The sequence below is a fragment of the Bos indicus x Bos taurus genome, chromosome X (genome assembly GCF_003369695.1).
Source record: "Bos indicus x Bos taurus breed Angus x Brahman F1 hybrid chromosome X, Bos_hybrid_MaternalHap_v2.0, whole genome shotgun sequence".
Classification (NCBI taxonomy): Eukaryota; Metazoa; Chordata; class Mammalia; order Artiodactyla; family Bovidae; genus Bos; species Bos indicus x Bos taurus.
Window position 1 is genome coordinate 79,758,350 of NC_040105.1, and position 13,917 is coordinate 79,772,266.

The window sequence follows — 13,917 nt, forward strand, 5'->3', positions numbered from 1 at the left end:
TTTTCTTCCAGTCCAGCGTTTCTCGTGATGTACTCTGCATATAAGTTAAATAAGCAGGGTGACAATATACAGCCTTGAAGTACTCCTTTTCCTATTTGGAACCAGTCTGCTGTTTCATGTCCAGTTTTGACTGTTGCTTCCTGACCTGCTTCCAACAACACAAGAGAAGACTCTACATATGGACATCATCAGATCATCAACACTGAAATTAGATTGATTATATTCTTTGCAACCAAAGATGGAGAAGCTCTATATCATCAACAAAAACAAGACCAGGAGCTGACTATGGCTCAGATCATGAATTCCTTATTATCAAATTCAGGCTTAAATTGAAGAAAGTAGGGAAAACCACTAGACCATTCAGGTATGACCTAAATCAAATCCCATATGATTATACAGTAGAAGTGAGAAATAGATTTAAGAGCCTAGATCTGATAGATAGAGTGCCTGGTGAACTATGGAATGAGATTCGTGACATTGCAAGGAGACAGGGATCAAGACCAACCCCATGGAAAAGAAATGTAAAAAAGCAAAACGGCTGTCTGGGGAGGCCTTGCAAATAGCTGTGAAAAGAAGAGAAGTGAAAAGCAAAGGAGAAAGGAAAGATATAAGCATTTTAATGCAGAGTTACAATGAATAGCAAGAAGAGATAAGAAAGCCTTCCTCAGCGATCAATGCAAAGAAATAGAGGAAAACAACAGAATGGGAAAGACTAGAGATCTCTTCAAGAAAATTAGAGATACCAAGGGAACATTTCATGCAAAGATGGGCTTGATAAAGGACAGAAATGGTATGGACCTAACAGAAGCAGAAGATATTAAGAAGAGGTGGCAAGAATACACAGAAGAACTGTACAAAAAAGATTTTCATGACCCAGATAATCACAATGGTGTGGTCACTAACCTAGAGCCAGACATCCTGGAATGTGAAGTCAAGTGGGCCTTAGAAAGCATCACTATGAATAAAGCTAGTGGAAGTGATGGAATTCCAGTTGAGCTATTTCAAATCCTTAAAGATGATGCTGTGAAAGTGCTGCGCTCAATATGCCAGCAAATTTGGAAAACTCAGCAGTGGCCACAGGACTGAAAAAGTTCAGTTTCCATTCCAATACCAAAGAAAGGCAATGCCAAAGAATGCTCAAACTACAGCACAATTGCACTCATCTCACATGCTAGTAAAGTAATGCTCAAAGTTCTCCAAGCCAGGCTTCAGCAATACATGATCCGTGAACTTCCTGATGTTCATGCTGGTTTTAGAAAAGGCAGAGGAACCAGAGATCAAATTGCCAACATCCGCTGGATCATGGAAAAAGCAAGAGAGTTCCAGAGAAACATCTATTTCTGTTTTATTGACTATGCCAAAGCCTTTGACTGTGTGGATCACAATAAACTGTGGAAAATTCTAAAAGAGATGGGAATACCAGACCACCTGACCTGCCTCTTGAGAAACCTGTATGCAGGTCGGGAAGCAGCAGCCTAGGGGGCCCGTTAAACTGCTCAATCTTGCCGGCCTGTGCACTTTGTTCCAGGTGATCCCCCACCCACTTCTTCAGTCTCAGGGCACCCCCAGAAGGAGGCAGCTATGGCCACTGGGTGACAGCAGCATTCTAATTGGCTGTGCAGGCCACCTGCTGTGCTGTCATGTCCAACCCCTACATAGCTGCACCAGCTCAGGCCACAGCCAGGGTGAGATGCTGCCAGAGTATGCCAGGAGCACCCTGGGACTCTGGATCTTCTTAGCTGTGAGGCCAAGTTTTCAGGGGATGGGGGCCCTGGGTCCTCCTCTCACAGTGGGGGCATCAGGGACCTTGTAGGCACCAGGTGGCACACCAAGCAAGGAGGTGGCTCTCTTCAGTGTGTAGGCAAAGAAAGGAAGGTGAGGCCCTGGAAGCGAGAGAGATGGTGGGGATCGGGCAAGAGGTCAGGCTGCTGGTGGAAGAAGACAGCACAGAGGAGGTGGAAGTGGTGGAAGATGTGGAGCAGGAGCAGTTATCCTTGCAGGAGCCAGAGGAGAAGCTGGAGGAGCAGAGCCAGGAATGTGCAAGGCCAGGAGCCCCGAGTGATCTACCGGCCCATGCTGGAGAGGCTGGAGTGACTGGTGGCCCTTTAGACAGTGAGTTTAGGTCTGGGAATGTGAAAGACCACAGGGCCTACGTTTGTATCAGGTGGAACAACCGTCGGAGGAGGAAGGGTCACTTGGATCAGAGATGCACCATCTTCCAGGGCTTCACAGGCTTCTGGGCCCAAGCCCTATCCTGATTTCAATTCCTCAGAGTCAGCTGCTCAGGAGGAGGAGAAGGACCAGGAATAGAGGTGGGGACAATGGCACAGGCAAGGTAAGGGGTGCCCGAGGGAATAGAGGTGGGAACAATGGCACAGGCAAGGTGAGGGGCGGCCGAGGGAACTGGGTGCTGGTGGTGTGGAGGTCCAAAGGTACAGCAGGACCAGAATTCGAACATGGCCAAAACACCTGTAGGTGTCTGAGCCATGACTTTGGGTGACTCCTTTTGTCTTGCATCTGAAGAGGAGCAGTACCCAGGGGTGGGGATTCTATGTCAGAAGTGACCAGAAACATTAGGCCAGAGTAGCATTCCCAGAGAGTTATTATTGTATTTGTGGATAATCCTGGGAAGTAACAGAGACAGTGCGAGTCCCACAGCCCATCCCAGTCAGTCAGAGCCCCTGTTGTTGTTCCCACTAGTGCAGTGCAGAAGCAGGAGGTTTTCCACACCAAGGTGGAGAAGGAAGTGGCTGCTGTCCGGTATGTTGTGAGTGCCAGACGACTCCAGACACATCCTTGTGAAGACAAGGAGCATTTCAGAGACCCAGGGCTTTCTTGTTAAACACACACACACACAGAAAGGCACACACACATACTCATACACAACACACTTGTCCACAGACAAGGTGTGCCAAAGGGACTGCAGTTCCTGACATTTTTAAGCAGTGACATGCCACCATTCAGCACACACCATCCAGTCAGAAATAAGAAGTGGTCAGAAACAGATCCTCCCTTGGTGAATGCAGACAAATTCAGACACCAAAGACTGGTCAGTGTATCTCTGTGGCACCCCTGTCCAAAATAGGAACGAGAAAAGGATGGCCAGTGACATCTCCGGACAGTGGTTCCACACATCTACAATTACATCAAGAGACATAAACAAGCTTACAGTTGCTGCTCTGTTGACCTGTTTTTTACTACAGGCCTTTTTCCATGACTGATCTCCTTAACTGGAAAGATCACACCCCCTCATACTCTGAAAAGCCCCAAGTAGTGATTGGTCTCTTAGAATCCATCTTTCAGACCCACTGCCCCACCTGGGGAGACTGCCTGCAGTGTCTCCTCACCCTATTCAATATAGAGGAATGCTGATGAGTCATGACAAAGGCTAGAAAATGGGTCCAGGCCAATGCCCCAGGGGCCCAATAAGATGTGGAGAACTGGGCTTGGGAGAACTTCCCAGAGGAAGAGCCTCTCTGGTATCCCAATACTGAGGGGGGAAGAAACCAGTTAGAGAGATAGCCACAGGCCCTCTCTCCTACAGGGGGTAAAAGACGGGGCTAAGAAGCCTGGTAACATGGCTAAGACCACTGAGGTGCTACATGAACCAGATGAAAGCCTGGACGATTTCTGAAAAAGCCGTGTGAGGCCTTCTGGGTTTTCACCCCTTTTGATCTTGAAACCACTGAAAATCAATGGATGATAAATTCAGCCTTTGAGGGATAGGCCCAATCAGACATCTGAAAAAAAAAAAAAATTACAGAAATTAGAAGTTTTGCAGGTAAAAATGCCACAGACCTGCTTTGCCAACAAAGTCTTTGTCAATCACAACTAAACAGCAAAAAGTGGATGAAGCAAAATGTCACATTCTTGGCAGCTGTTCTGCCACAGTGTGCACCCCCAGTGGGACCACACCATAAGGCAAGGGGCCCAGATCTGAAAAGGAAAATTCCCCTTAGCCACAATCAATGTGCCTATTGCAAGCAAAAGGGACACTGGAAAAATGAGTGCCCCAGTCGCCCAGAGAAGTAAACCAAAGCAGCAGGCCCACCGATCCGGTATTAACTCAAGCCACACGGCACTAATCTGATCGGGCTAACTCAAGCAGAATCCCAACTAGAGGAAACTGAACTCTCTCCAACTGGGTCCCCGAGAGACCATGGTCAGAATTCAAGTAGGGGCTATCCAAGGGACTTTATGGTGGACACTGGCACTGAGCATTCCCAGGTCACCCAGGAGATAGTCCCCTTATCAGGAAAAGAAACTACCATCATTGGGTGCACAGGAGCCCAGACCCACACACATCCAGACCTGCAGGCCCTTTTGCAGTCCTTGAGAATGCTGACGGGGGGGCCATGAGGTAGAGCACGAATTCCTTCACTTGCCCAACTGCCCTATTCCCTTGATGCGAAGAGTCCTGGTTGCTAAGATGGGGGCCCAGATTTCCTTTTCTGCTGATGGGTAACCTCTCCTAAAGCTAGCAGGCCCACTCTCCTCCTTGATTATGACTCTTGCTGTAAGGTGAGAAGAAGAATGGGGCCTATATTCCTCCCTTCCAGGAGAAGGGACCATTCCTCCGTAATCAGAGACTGAGTACCCACCAGTTTTGGCCAAGGAAAATGCTCTGGGCCTGGCAAAACTCCTTACTCCCATCCTGATTGATCTGAAACCAGGAGCTCAGCCCGTAAAACTACAACAGTATCCGATTCCCCGGTAGGCCCGGCTGGGAATCCACGCTCATTTAGATAGACTACTCCAACACGGACTTCTGATGAGATGTCAGTCACCTGGAAACCCCACTACTACCCGTGAAGAAGCCAGGGACACATGACTACCATCCGGTTTAGGACTTAAGAGCTATAAATGAGGCAACAATTACTCTGCACCCAGCAGTGCCTAAACCGTACACCCTACTAGGACTGATCCCTTCCACAGCTGAATGACTTACTTGCTCGCACTTGAAAGATGCCTTCTTCTGCCTCCAGCTTGCACGTGTCAGCCAACCACTATTTGCCCCTGAATGGGAAAACCCACACATGGGAAACAAGGAACAGCTCTCTTGGACGAGGCCTCCTCAGGGTTTCAAGAACTCCCCTACTCTCTTCAGCGGAGCTTTGGCCACTGACTTTGTGCAATTTCCTGGACGAGAGTTAGACTGTGTCTGGTGAAGTAGGTCATTGAGCACAACACAGGCTCGATGCCTAGAAGGAGCAAAGGCCCTCATCTCCTTGTTAATGGAAGCTGGGTACTGGGTATCAAAGAAAAATGCACAAATCTGTAAAAGACAAATCAAATATCTAGGTTTTAATATCATCTCGGGCCAGCAAATGCTACGAACTGAAAGGAAACAAGCAGTTTGCACCAACCCTCCCCCTACCACTCACCAGAAGGTCCACGAGCTCCTGGGAGCAGCAGGATTCTGCAGGATATGGATCCCTGGATTTTCAGACCTGGCCAGAACCCTATATGAGGCCCTGAAAGAAGAAAAGGCTCCCCTTGAATGGAGCCAAGAAGTGGCATTTCAAACAATTAAGGCCAAAGTCTCCAATGCCTCAGCCCTAGAGCTTCCCAATATCAACAGAGTGTTCAATCTCTGTGGTCATGAAATGTACAAAATGGCCTTGGGAGTCTTGACCCAAAAATCCAGGCCTTGCCAAAGGCCAGTGGCCACTTGTCTAAACAGATGGCCACCCTACCTCCAAGCAATAGCAGCCACTACCATGCTAGTGAGCGAGGCTGTCAAATTAATGTTGGGGCAAAACCTAAATGTTAAGATCATACACTCAGTTGTAACCCTGATGGATAGCAGAGGCCACCACTGGCTCACACATGCATGGATGACTGAGTATCAAGGGTTACTATGTAAACATCCATGGGGAAACCTGAAAGTTGTATGAACTCTAAAACCAGGTATCTTCCTACCAAAAGAAGCAGGGCCCTTGGAACATGATTGCTTGGAATTATTAGACGAAGTGTTTTCTAATAGACAAGACCTGACTGACAAGCCACCCCACAACCCAGACTTGGTCCTATATACAGATGGTAGCAGTTACATGGAAAACAGAAAGAAGATGGTTGGGTATGCTGTAGTGTCTCACTCTGAAGTGGAGGAAGGAGAGGCACTTCCTCAAGGATGGTCAGCGCAGAGAGTGGAGTTATGGGCATTAATCGGGGCCCGGGAACTCAGCTGAGAGCAGCGAGTCAATACCTATACAGACTTGCGGTATGCTTTCACTACTCTACATGTCCACGGAGCCTTATACAAGGAAAGAGGACTCCTTACAGCAGGAGGGAAAGGGATCAAAACCCAAGTCAAAATATTGAAACTTCTGGAAGTAGTATGGGAACCAAAGGAAGTGTCAGTTGTCCACTGCAAAGGCCACCAGAAGGGAAGTGACCCAGTGGCCGAAGGGAACCGTCACACTGATGCAGCCACCAAGGAGGCTGCCCGCGGCAGCCGCCAAATTCAAAGTCCTGCTAGCCCTGGAGATACCAGCTGCCCCCAGGTACTTTCCTGAGGAGGAAAAATGGAGAAAAATGGAAGGGGGAACCAAGGCAAAGATGGGATGGTGGCTCACACAAGACTGCAAGTCCATGTTCTGGCACATCTTGCCTACAAGCCGGTGTACCAGCAACATGAACTGACCCATATGGGCAAGACTGCCTTAGAGAGTTTGCTAGACCCATACTATCTTGTTGCTCACCTCCCTGCACTCTGTTCTTCTCTCAGTGATGTGTAAACTGTTTACAAAATAAAGCTCGCCAGGGCCCTAGTAGATCGGCAGGGACACAACATTGTGGACTATCCCCCTTTGAGGATACGGAAGCAGGTTTCACTGAAATCACTCCAAATCAAGAATTTAGATATCTTGTAGTTTTTATCTGCATCTTTTCAGGCTGGGTGGAAGCCTTTCCTATCCAAACTGAAAAAGCAAGACAAGTAACCAAGGCAGTCCTGAAAGACATTGTCCTCAGATATGGAATGCCTCTGTCCATAGCATCAGACAAGGGACCAGCATTTGTAGCCAACGCAGAACAACAGGTGTCAAAGACTTTGAAAACCCAGTGGAAATTGCATACTGCCTACCATCCCCAGGGTTCAGGGAAAGTGGAACACGTGAATTGAACCCTCAAACAAACTCTAGCAAAACTATGCCAGGAGACCAGCTTATCTTGGGTAGGTATGTTGCCTGCAGCCCTCTTAAAAGTGAGGAGTTTGCCCCAGGCAGGGATAGGGTTTTCACCATTTGAAATCCTGTATGGACGACCACCCTCACTAGTCAACTTAAGGGGAGACACCAGAGAACTAGGGAACTTGAACTTATATAAGCAGCTACAAGGGTTAGGACACACCATCTCTCAAGTACATACATGGATAATTGATAGAATACTCGTTTCCTTAGGCATAACAGTACATCCTCACCAACCAGGGGACTGAGTATGGGTAAAGGATTGCAAAAAAGAGCCTTTAAAACACATGTGGAAAGGGCCATATTCTTTAACCCTAACTACCCACACTGATCTCAAGGTGGAAGGAATAGACGCTTGGTTCCATTACTCCAGAGTCAAACCTGCAAGTCTGACTGATAGCCAAGAGAAGTGGGAAACGACCCTTAGTCTGGAGGAATCCCTGTGCCTGACCTTGCAGAGAAGGAAACAACCATCCCCAAAGCCCCACTCTGGCCACACTGGAAGCTGGTCAATAAAAGCACGGCTGAAGCTTGAGGAACCAATAGGACCGACAAAAGGCAGATGTATTGGTTATTAATTGGTCTGGGACTCCCCCTATTCATCTTATTTGGAATAGGGCTTTACTCTTTCCCCCAGAGTGGACTTGTATCCAAAAACTCTCTCTCTCTGCTTTGTCTAATTCTTCATAGTTCTTGTTTTTTGGAGTTTCCTCATATTGTGATCAACTTAATTATGAAAACAGCATATTTTTGCCTTTTAAGTTGTAAAATCCCCTCCTCATCTGAGAGCCAGGATGATTGTTCTGAATGTATGGAGTCTTTCTACCTTGAGGGTACATGGGCCCTGGAAGTGTACTGGATTGGATGCCTCTCTGCTATTCCAATGGAATCTAACAATTAGCAGGTGGGCAGGGTGTCCTATTCAGAGTTGTGCCCTGTCCAAGGAAACAGTAGGCAAAGAATGCCTAAGCTGAGAAGGGTTAAATTATACCTCGGTCGGAGAAACAAAATGCAGAAGAGCCCTGGTCTATAATGATCCCTATAAGAAATTTCCATGGTGTCCAGGGGCCCCAACCTGGTATTGGGCTCCCCAAAAAGGAGGGAATGGAAATCACACTTGCATTCCCTTGAATTCCACTTCTGGGATTCTAGAGCAAAACTGTACAGGAAATCAACCTGATACTAATCCCTTTCTTGCAATCCCAGGCATTAGCCCACATTGGAAGCATCTTTACTGCACAAACCCAGACTTATGGCAATCCTGAGAGGAACTTTTTGGAATTGTGGAAGAAGGGCCAACTCAGAGCTCCCATGCAGATATGGAAGAAACTGCACCATAGGAATAATTCAGTCAGGTTTCTTCCTCTTACCCACACCAGGGGATATGCTGGTGTTCCCAATTTGTGATAACCTGAGACACAGAGAAAAATGATTCCTTGAGCTAGGAGGAAAACAAAACTAGGGTGAAGATGGGAGTTGGGGATACAGGACCCCCATTTACATGCTCAATTGAATAATCCAACTGCAGGCATTACTTGAGATTATAACTAATGAAATTGCAACTGCATTGGAACTGTCATTACAGCAACAATCCCAGATGAGGACTGCCATCTATCAATATCGAACAGTGGAGGAAGGAGGAGCATATGGGAAATTCAACCAAACTGACTGTTGTATCCAAATAGATGACAATGGAAAATTTGTGACAGACATAGCTAAAAATATCGAGAAGATTGTCCATGTTCTGGTTCAGACAATGTTTCTGGTTAAGACAATGATTGGGATTGTCGTAGTCATACTCACTGATGTCTGCTTATTCCCTGGTTCACACCCGTCCTAATCAAAAACATAACAACGTTCATTCATAGGAACAGTTGTCAAATGGAGAACAGCCACCTAGCTGTTGCTTTTAAAGGATTACCAGCCAGTTCTGGATGATGATGTTCTCTGACAGCTGCAGATGCACCATAAACATCAAGAGGGGGGAATGAGATAGAAACCAGACCAAAGCCCCCAATTAAAGTAGCAACCTTTTGCTTTCCCTTCCTTTATCTTGTGTTAACATCTGCTGCTCATCAGTCACTGCTTATGCATCTGATCTCTTGCTTGCTGGTTACCTCCTCTCCTTGGGAACTAGGGCTACCTGGGGAAAGGAGGGATCTGAGCTGTTTGAGCAGGAAATTTATGGTGCATAAAAGATACTTAGAACAAAGGCAGGGCACTCAGTCTTTGGAGGCAACTCCACTGAGCCCACACTGGTGCTGAATAAACCCAGCTGTTCTGCATCTTTGAGTGCCGCTTGTCTCTTTCTGATGCCACAGAGTCTATAACAACACCATGATGACAATCAGCTGACTCATGGCCTACTTTCCCATGGCCTTTCTTTATTTCAAACAGTCCTCAGAAACTTGCATTGTCTGTGCTTTTGCATTCTATCTGCCTTTTCTTTTTTTGAGAGACTCTTGTATGGCAGGAGGAATTACTATAAACTGGGCCATCTTTAGTGGTAGGAAGTCATTTAGCACAATTGGTACAGTTGGAAAAGTGAGAGGAAAGTCCTAATACAAAAATGTAACTTCCAAGTTAATGCTATCTTCTGGTTGTATGAGTAGAGAAGTAGTCAACGAGGAAGAAAATGAAATCCCAGATACGTGATTATCTTGTTATGATCTCCAAATTGAAATATGCTTAAGAGAATAGTCTATATATAGGTGAATCCCGACTCCAGCTCTATTAAGTATTCACACTGTTTGAACAGTGTGAGCGAGCAAGTCTCCTTTAAGCCCTTCAGTTTGGACTGGATTGCATTCCTTTTTATTTTACTTTTTTTTCAGATATGTACTTTGCAAGTAGGAATGGTGGTCTCTTGGGGTTCTCAGGAAACCAGAGGACTGCTGATAAGAGTGGTGACCATAGACTACAAATTCTGCCATGGAGAAGGTAACAATAACACACCTGGAAAACTCTCTGAGGGAAAAGCCCATGTGATTTCAATGGTTTGGGAGGGCTTGTGATCCTCTAGGCTTCCCCATGGCTACTACAGCCTAGTGTCACAGCCTAGTGTCTTGGTTAAGGGAGATTTAGGGAGGCATGGTTGCCATGACATCACGACTCTGTGACATTACTAAAGCTATAGGCAGAATACCTTGGTCACTTCCCTTTGCCTCTAACAGATGAAAGGAGAGGCCTGTATCTATTTTATGAGGTGGGGCTGTCTTCATGATAGGCTTATTTTCTTCTACCACTTACTGTAAATGATGCTCATTCTAGTAGTTCCTAGGCCAACTTTACCCATGAAATAGGAACAAGCTCTAGCCCAGTTGAATCTCTAAAGAAATGGTGAAAACTCTAAGGGAGTGTTAAGTATCTGTGAGGATCATCAGTTTATGTGTTAGAGATTCCATTACTAGTTTCCTTTCCATGAGACCCTAGGTAAGAAAAGGAGGCCTCATTTGAAACTGAAAGCCTCTTTTCAAGAGGAAATGTGTGTATTGGTTTTCTAGGGTTGCCAGAACAATGAAAAACATACCAGGTAGCTTTAAAAATGTTTTCTCAAGCTTCTGAGGATCAAACCAGAAATCAAAGGGTCAGGAGATTTGTTCTGTTCTGGACTGTGTCAGTCCAGAATTTTCTGGCTTTGTCTTCACACAGTAATGTCTCTGTGTTTTCTGTGACTGATCTCCTTTTCTTATAAAGAATCAGTTGTATTAACCCAAGTACCTATTCAGAGGTCCTATTTCCAAATAGGGTCAGAAGAAGACAATCTACTCACATTTTGACTAAATATAATGTACAGACAGTTATGTCTTCAGCATAAAATTTTGAGAGGATACAATTTATTCATGATATTCATTTTCTCCTCTCAACTTGCTACTGCTAAATATTCATCTGTATCCCAAAGCTTACCCCACTAAGCAGCTTGCCTAAACCCAGAAAGCAGCTGCTTAAGAAAAAATGGGTTGTTTAGCAATAATACAGATGAAAACAAAATTCAAAGTTTCTTACCAATCCAGAAATCCTCTCCACAAAGACAGAATGTATGGGAAACATTTCTTTTATTGAATAAGTATTAAACCATAATGTGATGGCCATGATAAGGAAACTACTAAAAGACTGCAAAGAGAATAGAGGTATTATAAATATGTTTCCTAGCAAACTGTCAATTACGCTTTGACTGTTTGGGTCGCAACAAACTGTTACAAATTCTTAAAGATATGGAAATACCAGACGACATTACCTGCCTCCTGAGACATCTGTATTCAGGTTAAGAAGCAACAGTTAGAATCAAACATGGAACAACGGACTGGTTCAAATTGGGAAAGCAGTACGTCAAGCCTGAATATTGTCATCTTGCTTATTTAACTTACACGCAGATTTCTGCTAAGTTACTTCAGTTGTGTCCGACTCTGTGTGACCCCAGAGACGGCAGCCCACCAGGCTTCCCCGTCCCTGGGATTCTCCAGGCAAGAACACTGGAGTGGGTTGCCATTTCCTTCTCCAATGCTTGAAAGTGAAAAATGAAAGTGAAGTCGCTCAGTCGTTCCCAACTCTTAGCGACCACATGGACTGCAGCCTACCAGGCTCCTCTGTCCATGGAGTTTCCAGGCAAGAGTACTGGAGTGGGGTGCCATTGCCTTCTCCGTACATGCAGATTACATCATGGGAAATGCAGGACTGGATGACACACAAGCTGGAATCAAGACTGCAAGGAGAAATATCAATAACCTCAGATATGCAGATGACAACAACCTAATGGCAGAAAGTGAAGAGGGACTAAACAGCCTCTGGTTTAAAGTGAAAGATGAGACTGAAAAAAGCTGACCTAAAACTTAACATTCAAAGAACTAAGATCACAGCATTCGGTTCCATCACTTCCTGGAAATAGATGTGGATGCAAAGGAAACAGTAACAGATTGTACAGACTGTATTTTCTTGGGCTCCAAAATCACTGCAGAAGGTGACTGCAGCCATGAAATGAAAAGTTTTGCTGTTTTGAAGAAATCCTATGGCACATCTAAACAGCATATTAAAAAGAAGACCCATTATTTACTGACAAATTTCCATACAGTCAAAACTACGTTTTTTTCACTAGTCATGTATGGATGTGAGAGTTGGACCATAAGGAATGCTGAGTGCCAAAGAATTGATGCTTTTGGGCTGTGGTGTTACAGAAGACTCTTGAGAGTCTCTTGGACAGCAAGGTGATAAAACTAATCATTTTAAAGGAAAACATTTCTGAAAGTCATTGGGAGAACCGATGCTGAGGCTGAAGTTCCAATACTTTTGCCACCTGATGCAAAGAACTGACTGATTATAGATGACACTCATGGTGGGAAAGATCGAAGGCAAGAGAAGAAAGGGATGATAGAGGACGAGATGGTTGAATGGCATCACTGACTCGGTGGAAATGAATTTGAGCAAGCTCCAGGAGATGAAGAATTACAGGGAAGCCTGGCATGCTGCAGTCCATGGGGTTGCAAAGATTCGGAAATGACAAGGTGACTGAAATGATCCTAGCAAGCATTGTTTATTACAAAATTTTCAAAATATGAAGCCGTCCTCAAAAAGACCTGATTAAAACACTCATCACAGTTATTTTGCCCTAAATTTACATAGTAATTGGGGTAACCATCAGTGTTTTCTAATTTGTTTCTAGAGAGAAGGATAAACTTCACATAATTTTATGACTGAATGTGGCTATGGAAAGAGGCATACGCTAAGATGGTCTGTTACCCTCCACAGAATTGAGAGATAAGATGTTACTATTAACAATTGAGAAATAAGATGCTACTATGAACAAATACCCATGTACTCATGGGCAAACCACTTCAGTATTCTTCCCCAAGAACCCTATGAACAGCATGAAAAGGCAAAAAGCTAGGACACTGAAAGATGAACTCCCCAGGTCGATAAGTGCCCAAAATACTACTGGAGATATCAGGAGAGAAATAACTCCAGAAAGAATGAAGACATGAAGCCAAAGCAAAAACAACACCCTGTTGTGGATTTGACTGGTGATGGAAGTAAGGTCCAATGCTGTAAAGAGCAATATTGCATAGCAATCTGGAATGTTAGGTCCATTAATCAAGGCAAATTGGAAGTGGTCAAACCGAAAAGTGGCAAGGTGAACATCAATATTTTAGGAATCAGTGAATTAAAATGGACTGGAATGTGTGAATTTAACTCAGATGACCATGATAGCTACTACTGTGGGCAAGAATCCCTTAGAGGAAATGGAGTAGCCATCATAGTCAAGAAAAGAGTCCAAAATACAGTACTTGGGAGCAATCTCAAAAATTTCAGAAGGATCTCTGTTCATTTTCAAGGCAAACCATTCAATATCACAGTAATCCAAGTCTAGTAATGCTGACCAGTAATGCTGAAGAAGCTAAAGTTGAACGGTTCTATGAAGACCTACAAGACCTTTTAGAACTAATGCCCCCCAAAAGACGCACTTTTCATTATAGGGGCCTGGAATACAAAAGTAGGAAGTCAAGAAACACCTGGAGTAACAGGCAAATTTGGCCTTGGAGTACAGAATGAAGCAGGGCAAAGGCTAATGGGGTTTTGCCAAGATAATGCACTGGCCATAGCAAACACCCTCTTCCAACAAAACAAGAGAAGACTTTACACATGGACATCACCAGATCATCAACACCAATATCAGGTTGGTTATATTCCTTGCAGCCAAAGATGGAGAAGCTCTATAGAGCAGCCAAAACAAGAC

At 44.9% G+C, this 13,917-nt stretch overlaps 1 long non-coding RNA gene across 3 annotated transcripts in view; it reads right to left on the bottom strand.

Annotated features, from left to right (window-relative positions):
- Positions 1-1,397: 1,397 nt before the first annotated feature.
- Positions 1,398-13,917, bottom strand: part of LOC113887355 — a 28,488-nt gene continuing 15,968 nt past the window's right edge. For 2 of the 3 annotated variants that reach the window (XR_003509717.1, XR_003509718.1), the window contains exons 2-4: positions 5,385-5,495; positions 4,949-5,275; positions 1,398-3,740 (exon numbers count right to left, since the gene is read on the bottom strand). This is a non-coding gene — a long non-coding RNA (uncharacterized LOC113887355). The remainder of the gene's footprint in view (positions 3,741-4,948; positions 5,276-5,384; positions 5,496-13,917) is intronic. The other variant, XR_003509719.1, reaches the window with a different exon arrangement.